The sequence below is a fragment of the Trichosurus vulpecula genome, chromosome 2 (genome assembly GCF_011100635.1).
Source record: "Trichosurus vulpecula isolate mTriVul1 chromosome 2, mTriVul1.pri, whole genome shotgun sequence".
Classification (NCBI taxonomy): domain Eukaryota; kingdom Metazoa; phylum Chordata; class Mammalia; order Diprotodontia; family Phalangeridae; genus Trichosurus; species Trichosurus vulpecula.
The window spans coordinates 7,246,016-7,260,671 of NC_050574.1; the positions used below are offsets into that span (position 1 = coordinate 7,246,016).

The following is a 14,656-nucleotide window of genomic DNA, read 5'->3' on the forward strand; positions in this document are numbered from 1 at the left end:
ATTGGGTGTGGGGGGGGTGCCTAATTGGAAGCATATGTCCAATTCTCTAGGATACTAGAGAACTGGCAAAAGTGCAGGTGCCATTTTGGTTTCCTGAGCCTTACTCCCTCCACCCCTGGGGATCCTCCTTCATGGAGGGGCTCCCAGCCCCCATGGCTGTGATGGGCTAATCCTTTTCAAGTCCCTTAAATTTGTCTTTTAAAGAATTGGGGAAAGCTTGGTTTCTCTTGGTGATCTGAAAGGGTGGTTAAAAGAGGCAAACAGGCTAGGTGATTGTAAGAGCAAGTAAAGTGGGACCATTTGGAGTGCTTTTCAGCACTAAGGTAATCGGGTGCCTTTGAATCTTGATTTTGTGTCAGTCAAGAGTCTTTGATTGAATCGGGAGTCTTTGATGACCTTCTTAAGTCACAGGAAAGCCTGCATCACATGGGTTTGAGTCACAAGGTTGTGACATCCTCTGACTCTGAAGAAGTGTATTTATATGGTTAATATTGTGCTCGGGGGTCACTAGTAGGAAGGCTATTCCTGTGATTTGGCCAGATAAGACTCAGGGTAGTAGCTGTTGGGGCGCCTCCCACCCCTGCTTTAAAAACCTAGATGTTGGTGCTTCTCTCTCTGGTAATTATGTGTATGTCTTCTACAAACAGATAGTAGCCTGTCTGTTCTTTTGTATTTATTTGCTCTGTTTATGTCATTTCTGCTTGTGTTTTCTCTGAAGTTTAGGATGCTGGCTTTTTCCCCTGAACTAGGTGAATGATATATGTATGTTTAATTAAAGGGAGATTGTTAACCCCTTAAAGTTGCTTTCCTTTTAAAAGCAGATGAAAGAACCCATGCTTGTGGCCCTCCTGTGTGCTGGTGCTATTGGTCTTACACAGCCACAGCAGCATCAAGTGGCATTGTTGGTACAGGAGGTTAAAAGAAGGGTCATTCCACCAGACTGAGGGGAGAGCAGGGCAGGACTTCTGGGTTCGGAAGAGTCCACCTGGAATAGGCTTAAGCAAAAGTCCTAGGATCTGAGTTCTCTCTCTCTGTCTTCTGGGAGCCAACTGTGCACATACAGGTGTTAGGTATGTCTCAACAAGGCCCCATCCCTAAACCCTGCTTTTACTGACTTCCTTTTCCTTTGGGCCTCTTCTTCCCCCTCTGACCTCTTGATGACTGTCCTCCAGGGTTGCCAAGAGCAGGCTTCCCTCCTAGTCCTGGCTCTGGGGGTTACCCCTGCTACTTTTCCAGGCTCCCTGTCACATCCCAAACCTCCTAGGGTGCTATCCCCAGTTTCACCATTGGGTCACAGTGACCTGACCTACATATGTCACACATAGCATCAGGTGGAGGCAGAGCTCTGGGTCTGGGGTCATTGAGGGTCTGACTGGTGTCATCTCATCTTGCATCCCAAGCCCTTTCTGCCTCCTGGGTCTCTGCAGGAGGATGGGGGAGGGGCATGAGGTCGAAGGGAAGGAGTTAGAGAGTGTGGCAAGTCCTCTTCCTGCTCAGACCTAGCTTACTTCGAAGCCTGACCCTCCTTGGGGCCCTCCTCCTGAGGTAGAGCCTCTACCCTAAGGGGAGGGCAGGGCCTTTGGAACGCTTCTCAGAGCTCACCCTCTGTCATTCCTGGCAGCTCAGCATCTACCCTAGGAAGAGAAAGCAAAGACAATGTCTCTCCCCCTCTGGGATTCTTTTCCCTCCCCAGGTCACTTTGCAGAGACCAAAGCATTTTCCAGGGAGAGAGCTTAGAACCAGAGGGAATGGCCCCTGGCACCCGGAGACCCTCATCCCAGGTGAGTGCAGTCCATCCACAGACCTGAGCAACATCAGCAAACCTGGACCCTAAGAGAGCCAAGGAAGCTTTATCCTGTTAGATGTAGGTTGTCCTTTGCAGTGCTGTCAGCAGAGTAGAAATTGTTCTCCTGGTTCTCTGCTCATTTCCTCCTGCCTCAGTCCACACAAGCCTTCCCAGGTCTCTGAATCCCTCTCATATTCCATTTCTTAGGTAAAGTCAATAAGCATTTAGAATGTGGCTCCTTTGTGCCAAGTACGGTGTTAATCTACTGGGGATACAAAGGAAGGTTGAAAAGAATGACAGTCCCTGCCCTCAAGGAGCTCACACTCTTAAGGGGGAGAGAACATTTCATGAGCTGTGTCCAAACAAGCTCTATACAGGCACCCAGAGAGGGAAGCCTCTCTCAGTGTCAGGGACCAGGAAAAGCATGTTTGCAGGTGGGATGTTGCCTGAGATAGGAAGCCAGGAGGTCCAGGTGAAGGGGAGGACATTCTAAGCATGAGAGACACTCATTGGGAAGGCACAGGGTCAGGGGAAGGAGGATCTTGACCAAAGATGATCCAGGAGGCCAGTGTCCCTAGGTCAGAGAGGAGAAGAGGACTATAGTGTAAGAAAACAGCAAAGGGTTAAGAGGCCGGTCATATGATGTCTACTATGTGCCACGCACCATATGAATATTATTTCACTGAATCCTGTTGTAAGAATTGTCAGGGTCAGTTAGGGACAGCCAGAATAAGGGAGCCCAGGTTATAGACAGACAGTAAACTGTGGTTCGTTTGTCCACTCAGGAGCGTGACACATTCCAGGAGTAGGTGATGGACATGTGTGTCTCACAGTTCCACAGAGGACACAGAGACACTCTCCTCTTGAGCTATAGAACCCGTCCTTTGGGTCAGATCGGTGAGGTCTTGTAGGCAGGCTTACAAAGAAATTTTGGATAAGTTTAGGTCAGGGGATATAGAAAGGAAAAATGTGAATTTAGAGGTAGAGTTGGAAGATTCTGGTACAAAGGTCTTTAGCATAGCTACTTCTTCCAGTCCAAAGAAAACAATATCTGCTTGATTAGGCAGGTAGTTAATCAGCATTTTCTAAGCCCTTCATGCCATCTTAGACAGAAAATCAGCAGAGTAAGTCAGTCCTAGGTGTTTTCTCTGAGAGATTGGGGGAAGGGAGGTACTGAAGTGGACATTGAGTACATTGATATAAGAAGAACCAGTAAAGCATCCGATGGACTCAGTCATGTTGCCTCAAAAATTCACATTGGAAAACCATTATCCACTTGCTGTATCAAAGACTCAGTGATAAGAGCTGGATGTGAGTGCTTCCTAGAGTTAGAGGAAGAAAGAGATGGGGAAGGGGTGGCATCAAGATGGCCAGAGAGCCCCAGTAAGGGGGTAAGGGTTGGGCTGGTTGAGAGGCCTCCCTAATCAGAAGAGCAGGGCCTCTGGGTCAGGACCAGAGGGCTGAATGAAGCAGGCATTATAGCATGAAGGTGCCATCAAAGACCACTTCTGTTCTTTGGAGGTTAGTCACTTAGGGTACAGGGAGGCCATCTGACCTCCTGCCTCAGAGCTAACGGGCACCTGCAAGCCCAGCACTGGATTTCTAGGAGACAGTTATCTCAGAGGGTTCCTTTTTCTAACCGGGATGTCTGGCAAGAACAGGAGTCCAAGGCAGAGCTTGCCAAGAAAAACAGGCCATGTTCAAAGCAGAAGAAGCCCCATGGGCCTCAGTGGTCTAAGCTCTTTCTGAGGCTCTCCCTGCCTGGTTTCTGAGGCCCCAGGATCAACCTCTTCCTCCCTTCAACACTCAGGTCCAGAAACTCAGGCCCCTGCCTTCCTCTCTACTCCTATTCCTGGTCTCCATCAGCTGCAATGCCATGGCCATAGGAATGACCCCTCTTCTGCCTTGACCTTCTCCTAGTCCACCAACTTCCACCCAAGGCTCAAATTGTACCTGAGCTAAAATGTGAAACATTAGTTTCCCTTGAGAGCCCCTCCTCCCTCATCTGTCCATTAACTGTCATTCTCCCTTCTGCTTCTGAGTAGAAAGACTGCCCTGATAACAGTCAGGCAGTAGACCAACTCAAAGGAGTGGGCCCTATATGGTGACATTTTGGTCGCAAGTGCAACTACTTTTGTCCTAAACTAGATTATAATATGGTCTCATTTAATGTCACATGTGTTCTCCTCTTGGGATGCTTGTGATGTTTAACCCTTTACAGGTGGATTATACCTTAATGAAAAATATTCTTAAAATTAAAGCAGTTCGTTTAGAAATTGTAAAGAGAATTAAGAGCGTCATTGGGTGAAAATGACTCTGTCCTGGTGTCTGAATGCCATCAGTCTAGAGTGTCAAATCAATAAATGGATAATGTAATTCTCTAGGCAAGAAATTAAGAACTGCTATCAACTGAATTGATTTTATTCGATCCACAATAAGGTTACATCATTACAAATCTGATTTTGTGTTGTTGTTGGGATTTTTGTTAATTTGAAAAGGTAATTCCAAGTGGACAAGGGAGCCTGTAAATTCTCTGTATCTGGGCAGGTCTTTTGGGACTCAGCAGGTAGATACCTTGGAACTTTCATTTGACCAAGGTCATGAAATCTTACCAGCCTGGGAACGAGGTTGCCTAAAGAAAGTAGTGAAGTCATTTAGGAAAGTTACAGAATTCCCCCTCAATTATCACATGGCATTTACATGTTTGAGACAATCAGTCTCAACAGACCCCCACCTTGATTCAGAATGGTTCCCCTTCCTTGAATACAGTTGATATTGTTAGATGTTGGAATGCAGAAAATAAGAGAATGGCTCCAGTCCCCATGATCTCACTCATGGTAAGTCAACAAGCATTGATTGTGTGCCAGGCACCCTGCTAAGTGCTGGGCATACAAAGCAAAGTGAGCAGCCCCTCGTCCCAAGGAGCTCACTTTCCAGTGGCTTTAGTCAAGTCAGCAAATCACTGGGCTTTTATTAAGCACTTGGTGTGATCCAAGCAACTCACGGGCTCTTGGGGTACCAAGAATGGAAAAGGAAAGCAGGGGACAATTTGGAAACTATTGACATACATACATACATATGTACGTACGTGTGTACATACATATCTACTTCCATGATCAGAAGTTCGGAGGTGTAGTGGATAGAGTTCTAGGCCTGGATTCAGGAAAAGCTGAGTTCATATCTCCGACCTCACACACTTCCTAGAGAGCTGGTCTCAGTTTTCTCTACTGTAAAATGGTGGCAGTAGGACCTACATAACAGAGTTAGTGTGAGGATCAGATGAGATAATTTTTGTAAAGTGCTTGTGCCTGGCACATAGTAGGCACATTGTATAAGGTAAATTTCAAGAAACCAAAGAGAGAAAATGGACCAAGATGGGCTTCTTATACAAGGTGGATAGTCAAGAATATTGCATGATGTAAAGGTGAGTTAGGAAGGGAACTGAGAAAAAACCATCAGATTTTGCAGTTAAAGCCTCAGTGCTAACTTGGGAGAGAGCACTTTCAGGAAATGGAAAAAGAAAGCCAAGTTGTTAAGGATAAAGGAGTGAGGGGGTGACAGCAAGGTGATCCATTGGATAGAGCACTGGGCTTGGAATTGGGAAGACTCATCTTCATGTGTTCAGATATGGCCTCAGACAATTACTAGCTGAGTGATCCTGAGTCACTTAAGTCAATCAACTCTGTTTGCCTCAGTTTATCATCTTTAAAATTAGCGTAAGCAGGAAATGGGAAACCACTCCTGGATCTTTGCTCAGAAAACCTCAGGTGAGATCTAGAAGAGTCAGACACAACTGAAACAAGTGAGTAACAGCTAAGGAGTGAGAGAGCAAAGCAGAAAATTCAGCCAGATGTTTCAAGGAGTTTGACTGAGGAAAGGAAGTGAGATAGAATGATTGTTCAAAGGGTGGTGAGGGTTTAGGGATGGTTTCCTTTAGGAAGGGGGAGATGGGTATGTTTGAAGGCAGTAGGAAAGGTACCAGCTAATAGAGAAAGGTTAAAAATGTGAGGTAACTTGGTGTGGGGAATGACTGTGCTAACTGGTGGGGAGGATAGGATGGGGCAGGGATCTAATGACCATTTACCTGGTTGGCCTTTGACAAAACAAGGCTCCTACTTTCTTAGAAAATGGAGGAAAGAAGGCACTGTAAGTTCACATGAAGAGGTTCTGAGAAGAGAATGAAAGCAGTTATTCAGTCTACACTTATGAAGTGCCTCCTATATGCCTGACACTGTGCTTAGTAGGCACCATGCATGAAGAGGCATTGTGTGCCCCCAAGGAGCTCACTGTCTAAGGAGGGTGACAGAAAGCCCACAAATATATACGAACGAACTATACACAGGTCAGTGGGATATGATTAAAAAGAGGACACCAGAATGAAGAGGAGCTGGGAAAGGCTTCCTGTAGAAGGTGGAGTTTTAGTGGAGAGATGAAGGGATCCAGGAGGTATAAATGAGAGGGCAAAGAATTCCAGTCATTGTGGAGAGCCAGAGAAAATGCTTAAGATCCTAGAGATGGAGGGTCTTGTTCCTGGCATATCAAGGAGATTGAAAAGAACATGGTAGGAAGTAAGGTACAAAAACACTGAAAAAAGTTGGGGATGTCTAGGTCGTGATGGGCTTTTAAAGCAAAAAAAACTATACTGAGGTGACAGTGTCAATAAGCATTTGTTAAAAGCACTTTCTCTGTGCCAGGTCCTGTGTTAAGGTGTGGAGATTCAAATAGAAAAGAAGAAAGACTGTCCTGTCCCCACGGAATTTACAGTTTCAAGGTGAGGACAACACACCAAAGGAAGAGATTGGGGGAAAAGACAGCAGACACTGGGACATGGCGGCAAAGTCAGTGAGGAGTTCCAAAGTAGGGCAGCCAGATGCAAATACGGAGATGTGTGAGCTGACCCTCTTCTTATATGCAGGGTTGGAGTACATGAGCTCACCCCATGGTGGGGAAGAGAGAATGCGGGAGGACAGAGAAGAAAAGAGAAACAGAAGTGCTTCTGATAAGAAGTTAGGTATTGAATAGATGAATTATCAGTGAATAAAAGCATGGCCTTCCTATAGTGATTGTTCATCCTATGAATAAACAGAATACAATGGAGGATCATGACTCAGAACACCAAGTGGAAAGGGAAATTTTGTGAATTCTTGGGAATCTAAAAAATCAGGAAAAGTCTAAGAAATCTTTAATTGCTCAAAAGTTCAATAGTAGAAATAAAGGAAGCTAAAAGTAAAATATAGAGTATAAACAGAAGATAAATGAGATGTCTCAAGAAATACTGAGTGCATTGGCTAAACGTGTTCTACATGTAGCAGGGTGTAAAATAGATGACCCATCCAGAGTGTCACAGGATTTGCAGGTGGGGCCACTCTCCTGTATGTTATTATCTATTACATTGTCTGCCTCTCGACTCCTGATTCCCAGTGTTAAAGACTTCCAGCGTTGTCTTTACATAAGTTACTTTTCATAAATAAACTCAATGTCATGCATTTGCTTACTCTCCAATCCCAGTTGATCAAATATTACATTTTTACTGAACGATGGAACCTTCCTTCCCCCACAGTTACTCTTATTTCTCTGTAATTAAATATTAAATGAATGAATATATTTCATGAACAAGTTAAAGCAATGCCAGCAGATGTTTTTGATTATGATAAATCATACTTAGTGTCAGCTCAAACCCTCAGTATAAGAACAGAGAAATCTTCTTCACGTGGTTGGCTAGAAGGAGTCTTACACCACTCCTGAGGACAGATTGTGAGGAATCCCTCTTTGGAATTCTTTTCATGCTTTCATCTACTTGAGATTCTGTTTAAGACTTTTAGGAAATTTACTAGATAATTTCTTTCTTCTCTCCTCAGTGATCACTGTTAATGGTATCTTTTTTAACCCCAGAATACATAGTACTTGCCAGGTTCTCATAAACCCTTCATAGGGTTTTCTTAATATTATCACTTATACACTTCTGGTGGACAGGAATTTCACATGACGTTCTCTTTTTCTCCTGGACAGATTCTTGTACCTTGCTGATGGAGCACATCATAACATCTTCCTAATCCCATTGGGTGTAGCATTGTATAGTAAAAGAGTTTTTCAGCTTTTATAACTCCAACATGATTCTCATTCAAATGCAAAATGCTTTTCTCCGTATTCCAGTGGGCTCTTAGTGACTGGTTTCAGGTGTTGGCTCTGATACCCGGAAGGTTATACGAGTTTTAGACAAATCTCTTCCCTGGGCTACAGTTTCCTCTTCTCAGTAGACGAGGGTGAAATCTGGAGTCTCTTTCAGCTCTAAATCACATGACTTTTGATGGTTTAGGAATTGGTGACATTCAGGGATGTGGTCGTGGACTTCCCTGAGGAGGAGTCGTGCCTCTTGTACCATTCTCAGGAAGAGCTTTACAAGGAGGTCATGTTGGAGAATATCCAGAACCTTCTCTCCCTGGGTAAGGACCAATTCCTTCCTTTCCTTGGTGTTAATTATTAGGCCAAAAGCAGTAGAAGCAGTAGAGTTGATTTGTTGCATCTCAGCCTCAGAAGCTTCATTGAGTACACAGTCATCTTCCTGCACCAACTCTCCATCCATTTTGGTCTTGGCTTGTAGCCTTTTGAAGTGAAATAATTTGCCATCAGCCAGGTAGCTGACACAGATGACACATTCCTCTTGGTCTAGATGTCTGACAAGGTCTTTGAATATATCATGCTAAAAAGAATAAGAGGCAATTCTGGGAAGGTGGCAGAACAAGACAGGAAGTACTTGGCTCCCCAAGAATCTTCTCCCCAAAAAGAAAGAATTTGCCTCAAAGTAAATTTTGAGCAGCAGAAATGGTGAAAAATCCAGAAGTTATCTTCTTATGACAACTTGACAGCACCTAGGGAAGGATCTGACCTTCCTGGGTAGAGGTTTGGCCCAATTGAAGTGCAAACACGTAGAGACAGACTCTGCCAAATCAAGAAACAGTAAACTCTGGGGCAGCTGGGTTGGGCTCAGCTTCAAGAGGTTTCACCTCAGTGATAGTATGGGTGGTCCCGATTCAGACAACTGAGGGGCAGTATTGAAGGACCCTTGGCTGTGGCTGGTCACCAGGCCCAGTTGTGCTGACCAGACATAGACCCAGGCTGTAAGCAGGAGTGGGCTAGTGTGTGCTTTAGTAGAGAGGCAGGTCCCTTGCTAACTGTGGGCATGTATAGGAGAACAGAGTCCCTGGTTATAGTTCTTGAGTACAGGAGTGAGTTGAGGTTTACTATTGCAGACTGCAGGGAGTGGGAGCATTTGCTCTGACAGTGTGGCTGGGGTCCCCGGCCATGACTCAGGAGTAGAGAAGAGTGCCCAAGGTTGGGCCTTCAGACACATCTTGGGAAATAACATTAAGAAGGCCCTGATGCCTAGTGTATCATCCCCCACAGCTGAGGACTAGAACTTGACAATAATAAGTGGCTTAAAATAAAACTAAAAAAGAACCCAACCCAAGGTAGCAACTATTGGGATTGAGACAATCTGGGTTCATTCTCAGAGGAAGAAGGTGAGGTTAAGAAAGCCATTTCCACTTTAAAGAGGATGTCTAATGGCCACAAGGCCAAAAAGCCTTCTTGAAAAAAAACAGAGACTTCAAAAATCACATAAATAAAGTTACCAAAGAAAATTATGGAAAGAAAGTCCACCAACCAGAAATGGAGATCCAAAAAACTTAAAGGAGAAATTAACTTCTTCATTATTTGAATCTGGGAAGAGGAAGCTAACTAAGTTAGAAGACACCAAGAAATACTAAAACTAAACCAAAAGAATTAAAAAAAAAAACAAAAAGTGGAAATCTCTTGAGTAAAACAGGTGATAATGGACTTGTGTTCAAGGTGAGGCAACATATGAATTGTTGGGTTACTTGGAAGTTATGATCCAATAAAGAGTCTAACTAATATATGGTAAGAAATTATTAAAGAAAATTGCCCTGAAATTCTAGAACAAGAGGGTAAAGTACAAATAGAAAAAAATTTGATTGTTTACTCCCCGAAAGAGATACCAATATAAAAGCTCATAGTTACATCATAGCCAAGCTTCAAAGTTCCCAGGTTAAGGAGAACATACTAGACGCAACAGGAAAAGAAAAGCAGTTTAAACAATCAGGAAAACCCAAGATTTAGCAGCTTCTACATGAAAAGACCTCAGGTCTTGGGATATTATATTTCATAGAACAAGGGAGCTGTTGTTTCAATCAAAAATAACTTACTTAGCAAAGCTGAGTATAATCCTGAATGAAAAAGAAATTGGACATGTAAAATGAATTGAAGGGCATTCAGGTATTTCTGACAAAAAGTCCAGAACCCAGTGGAAAATTGGCCATAGAAGATCCATGAGAAACAAGGTTTAAAACTAGTAAGACCAGTTATAAAGGACTGAATTGGTCAAACTGTTCACTTTTAATATGTGAAAATGTAACCAGTCCTTTTAAGAATGTCATCATTACCTGGGTAGTTTGAAGGGAAAGCTTGGGCTGAGGTAAGTATGATGGGGTGATTCTAAAAAATAAAATTGGGTAAGGAGAGGTAAAATGGAGAAATTATCACATCCAAGTGAGTCCTGAAAGGAAGAAGTGATATAGAGGAAGCAGGTCGGGGAGAGGCTTGGTAGTGCTAGAACCTTATTCTCAGGGGATTATCAGAAGAGGAAGGAGATACTTTATTAACAAATTAACCTTATTCTCAGGGGATTATCAGAAGAGGAAGGAGATACTTTATTAACAAATTAAATTATTTCAATATGCAGCTAGAACTCGAGAACTTTGGCAATCAGGAGTCAAGAGGCAGAGGGATGGATATGATACAAGAGAATGGTGCTAACGTAAAGCTTTTGATACTTGGGCAGGCTCATCTATTTCTCCAGCGTGGTACATGGAGAACACATGTTCAGCCAATGCACTTGGCATTTGATACTCTTCCAAGTCATCTTCCATTTCTGGCACACTGATAGGATTCACTTTTTTGGAAGTTGTGTTATTTTAGAGCAACTCACTTTCATGTAGGTAAAAAGCTCTTTCCACTTTTTTGTCACTTTGATGACATCTGATTTATCTTCTATTTGTAATCTGCATTTTATTTTATTTATCTGTATTTTATTTTAGTTTTCTTTTTTCTATTATTGAACTTCTGAGCAGTTAAAGAATTTATTAGACTTTGCCTGATTTTTTACGATTCCCAAGAATTTACAAAATTTCCCTTTTCACTTGGTGTTCTGAGTCATGATCCTTCATTGCCCTGTATTTATTCATAGGATGAGCCATAACTAGAGGAAGGCCATACTTTTATTCATTCATAATTCATCTCTGGAATCCCTAACTTTTTCTTAGTAGAAGCCCTTGCGCATCTCTGTCCTTCCCCATCCTTACTAGTGTGTGACCCTAAGTATGTCACTTAACTCTGTTGACCTTAATCCATTGGAGAAGGAAATGGCAAAGCACCCCAGATTATTTGCCAGGAAATGCTGTGGACACTGTTGGTGGGTTGTGGTCCACAGGGTAAGGGAGAGTCAAACAAGACTGACCTACAACAATGTGCCAGGCACAGGGCTAAGCACCAGGGATACAAAAAGAGACAAAGGACAGTCCCTGCCCTTAGGCAGCACACAGTCACCTGGGGGAGACAATATGTAAATGCTTACACTGTGAGATATTTAGAGGATAAACAGGAAATAACTAACAGTGGAAGAAAGAGTGGTTGGAGAAGCTTCCTGTAGAAGGGGGGATTTTTTTTTTCTGTTTCTTATTTCTTTTTTTTTAAATTAAATTTATTTATTTAACATATTTAGTTTTCAGCATTGATTTTCACGAGAGTTTGAATTACAAATTTTCTCCCCATTTCTACCCTCCCCCCACTCCAAGATGGCGTATATTTGGGTTGCCCTGTTCCCCAGTCAGCCCTCCCTTCTGTCACCCCACTCCCCTCCCATCATCTTTTCCCTTCCTTTCTCGTAGGGCAAGATAAATTTCTACGCCACATTGCCAGTGTATCTTATTTTCTAGTTGCATGTAAAAACTTTTTTTTTTTAATATTTGTTTTTAAAACTTTGAGTTCCAAATTCTCTCCACTCTTCCCTTCCCACCCACCCTCCCTAAGAAGTCGAGCAATTCAACATAGGCCACATGTGTATCATTATGTATAACCCTTCCACAATACTCATGTTGTGAAAGACTCACTATATTTTGCTCGTTCCCAACCCATCCCCCTTTATTGAATTTTCTCCCTTGACCGTGTCCCCTTTCAAAAGTGTTTGTTTTTGATTACCTCCTCCCCCCATCTGCCCTCCCCTCCATCATCCCCCCCCTTTTTTTTATCTTCTTCCCTCTTCTTTCCTGTGGGGTAAGATACACAATTCAGTATGTATGGTATTACCTCCTCAGGCCAAATTTGATGAGAGCAAGATTCACTCATTCTCCCCTCACCTGCCTTCTCCCCTCCTCCCCCAGAACTGCTTCCTCTTGCCACCTTTATGTGACATAATCCACCCGATTCTATCTCTCCCTATCTCCCTCTCTCAATATAATCCTCTCTTATCCCTTAATTTGATTTTATTTCTTTTAGATATCTTCCCTTCATCTTCAACTCACCCTGTGTCTGCTCTCTCTCTCTCTCTCTATATATATATATATATACACACACATAGATATATACATACATACACATTTACTTATATATACATAAACATATATATATACATGCATATTCCCTTCAGCTGCCCTAATACTGAGGTCTCATGAATCATACATGTTATCTTTCCATGTAGGAATGTAAACAAAACAGTTTAACTTTAGTAAGTCCCTTGCAATTTCTATTTCTTGATTACCTTTTCATGCTTCTCTTGATTCTTGTGTTTGAAAGTCAAATTTTCTATTCAGCTCTGGTCTTTTCACTGAGAAAGCTTGAAAGTCCTCTATTTTATTGAAAGTCTATATTTTGCCTTGGAGCATGAGATACTCAGTTTTGCTGGGTAGGTGATTGTAGGTTTTAATCCTAGCTCCATTGACCTCCAGAATATCATATTCCAAGCCCTTCGATCTCTTAATGTAGAAGCTGCCAGATCTTGGGTTATTCTGATTGTGTTTCCACAATACTCAAATTGTTTCTTTCTGGCTGCTTGCAATATTTTCTCCTTGATCTGGGAGCTCTGGAATTTGGTGACAATATTCCTAGGAGATTTCTTTTTGGGATCTATTTGAGGAGGTGATCGATGGATTCTTTCAATTTCTATTTTGCCCTGTGGCTCTAGACTATCAGGGCAGTTCTCCTTGATAATTTCTTGAAAGATGATATCTAGGATCTTTTTTTGATCATGGCTTTCAGGTAGTCCAATCATTTTCAGATTATCTCTCCTGGATCTATTTTCCAGGTCAGTGGTTTTTCCAATGAGATATTTCACATTGTCTTCCGTTTTTTCATTCCTTTGGTTCTGTTTTATAATATCTTGATTTCTCATCAAGTCACTAGCTTCCACTTGCTCCAATCTAATTTTTAAAGTAGTATTTTCTTCAGTGGTCCGTTGGACCTCCTTTTCCTTTGGCTAATTCTGCCTTTCAAGGCATTCTTCTCCTCATTGGCTTTTTGGAGCTCTTTTGCCATTTGAGTTAGTCTGTTTTTTAAGGTGTTGTTTTCTTCAGTGTATTTTTCAGTATTTTGTTGGGTCACCTTTAGCAAGTCATTGACTTGTTTTTCATGGTTTTCTCGCATCCTTCTCATTTCTCTTCCCAGTTTTTCCTCTACTTCTCTAAGTTGCTTTTCCAAATCCTTTTTGAGCTCTTCCATGGCCTGGGACCAGTTCATGTTTTCCTTGGAGGCTTTTGGTTTAGGCTCTTGCACTTTGTTGACTTCTTTAGGCGGTATGTTTTGGTCTTCTTTGTCAGCAAAGAAAGAATCTAAAGTCTGAGGCTGAATCTGGGTGTGTTTTCGCTGCCTGGCCGTATTCCCAATGAACTAACTTCACCCTTGAGTTTTTTAGCGGGGTATGACTGCTTGTAGTTAAAGAGTTCTATGTTCCACGTTTAGAGGGATGCGCTAGCTCTGCCACACCAGCACTCCTCCTTCCCCAAGAACCCTCAATCCGGAATGGACTTAGATCTTCAGGAGGCTGTGCACTCCTGTTCTGATCCGCCACTTAATTCCTCCCACCAGGTGGGCTTGGGGCTGAAAGCAACTGCAGCTGTAGCTGCCCCACCTCCGCTGCCCCGGAGGCGGTGGCCCAACCAGGAACTGCTTCCACTCCCACAGCCTTGCCCACTAACCTTCTCCACTGTCTTTGGTGTTTGTGGGTTGAGAAGTCTGGTAACTGCTGCAGCTCACTGATTCAGGGCGCTAGGGTCCGCTCCTCCCGGCTCCTGGTCTGGTTGGTCTGTGCTGGTCACGCTGGCCCCGGCTCCACTCCGCTCCCAGCTCCCAGCTCCGTATGGGATAGACCTCACCCAGAGACCATCCAGGCTATCCTGGGCTGGAACCCTGCTTCCCTTTGCTGTTTTGTGGGTTCTGCAATTCTAGAATTGGTTCAGAGCCATTTTTTATAGGTTTTTAGAGGGACTAGCAAGCAAGCTTTACCCTTTTAGATGTAGGTTGTCCTCTGCAGTGCTGTCAGCAGAGCAGAAATTGTCCTCCTGGTTCTGCTCATGTCCTCCTGCCTCAGACCACAGAAGTCTTCCCAGCTCTCTCTTGAATCCCTCTCATTTCCCAAGATGGCAGCCGGAAAGCAGGGAGTAGTGTGAGCTGCCCGCCGAGAAGGGGGGATTTTAACTGGGCCTTGAAGGGAGCCAGGAAGGTGACTGGTAGAGCAGAGGAGGGAGAGTGTCCCAAACTTGGGGACAGCCAGAGAAAATGCTGGGAGCTGAGAACTGGAGGGTC

The 14,656-nt window shown here is 43.3% G+C and overlaps 1 protein-coding gene across 6 annotated transcripts in view; it reads left to right on the forward strand.

The window, feature by feature from the left end:
* The window catches only part of LOC118837754 (zinc finger protein 883-like), a 39,954-nt gene that overhangs the window by 7,984 nt on the left and 17,314 nt on the right, over window positions 1-14,656 (forward strand). For 2 of the 6 annotated variants that reach the window (XM_036744832.1, XM_036744834.1), the window contains exons 3-5: window positions 1,694-1,781; window positions 6,481-6,557; window positions 8,103-8,229. The exons of 2 other annotated variants lie outside the window; for them this stretch is intronic. The gene's annotated coding sequence lies outside the window, so the exon portion shown is untranslated. The remainder of the gene's footprint in view (window positions 1-1,693; window positions 1,782-6,480; window positions 6,558-8,102; window positions 8,230-14,656) is intronic. 2 more of the 6 variants (XM_036744835.1, XM_036744833.1) reach the window with 1 other exon arrangement.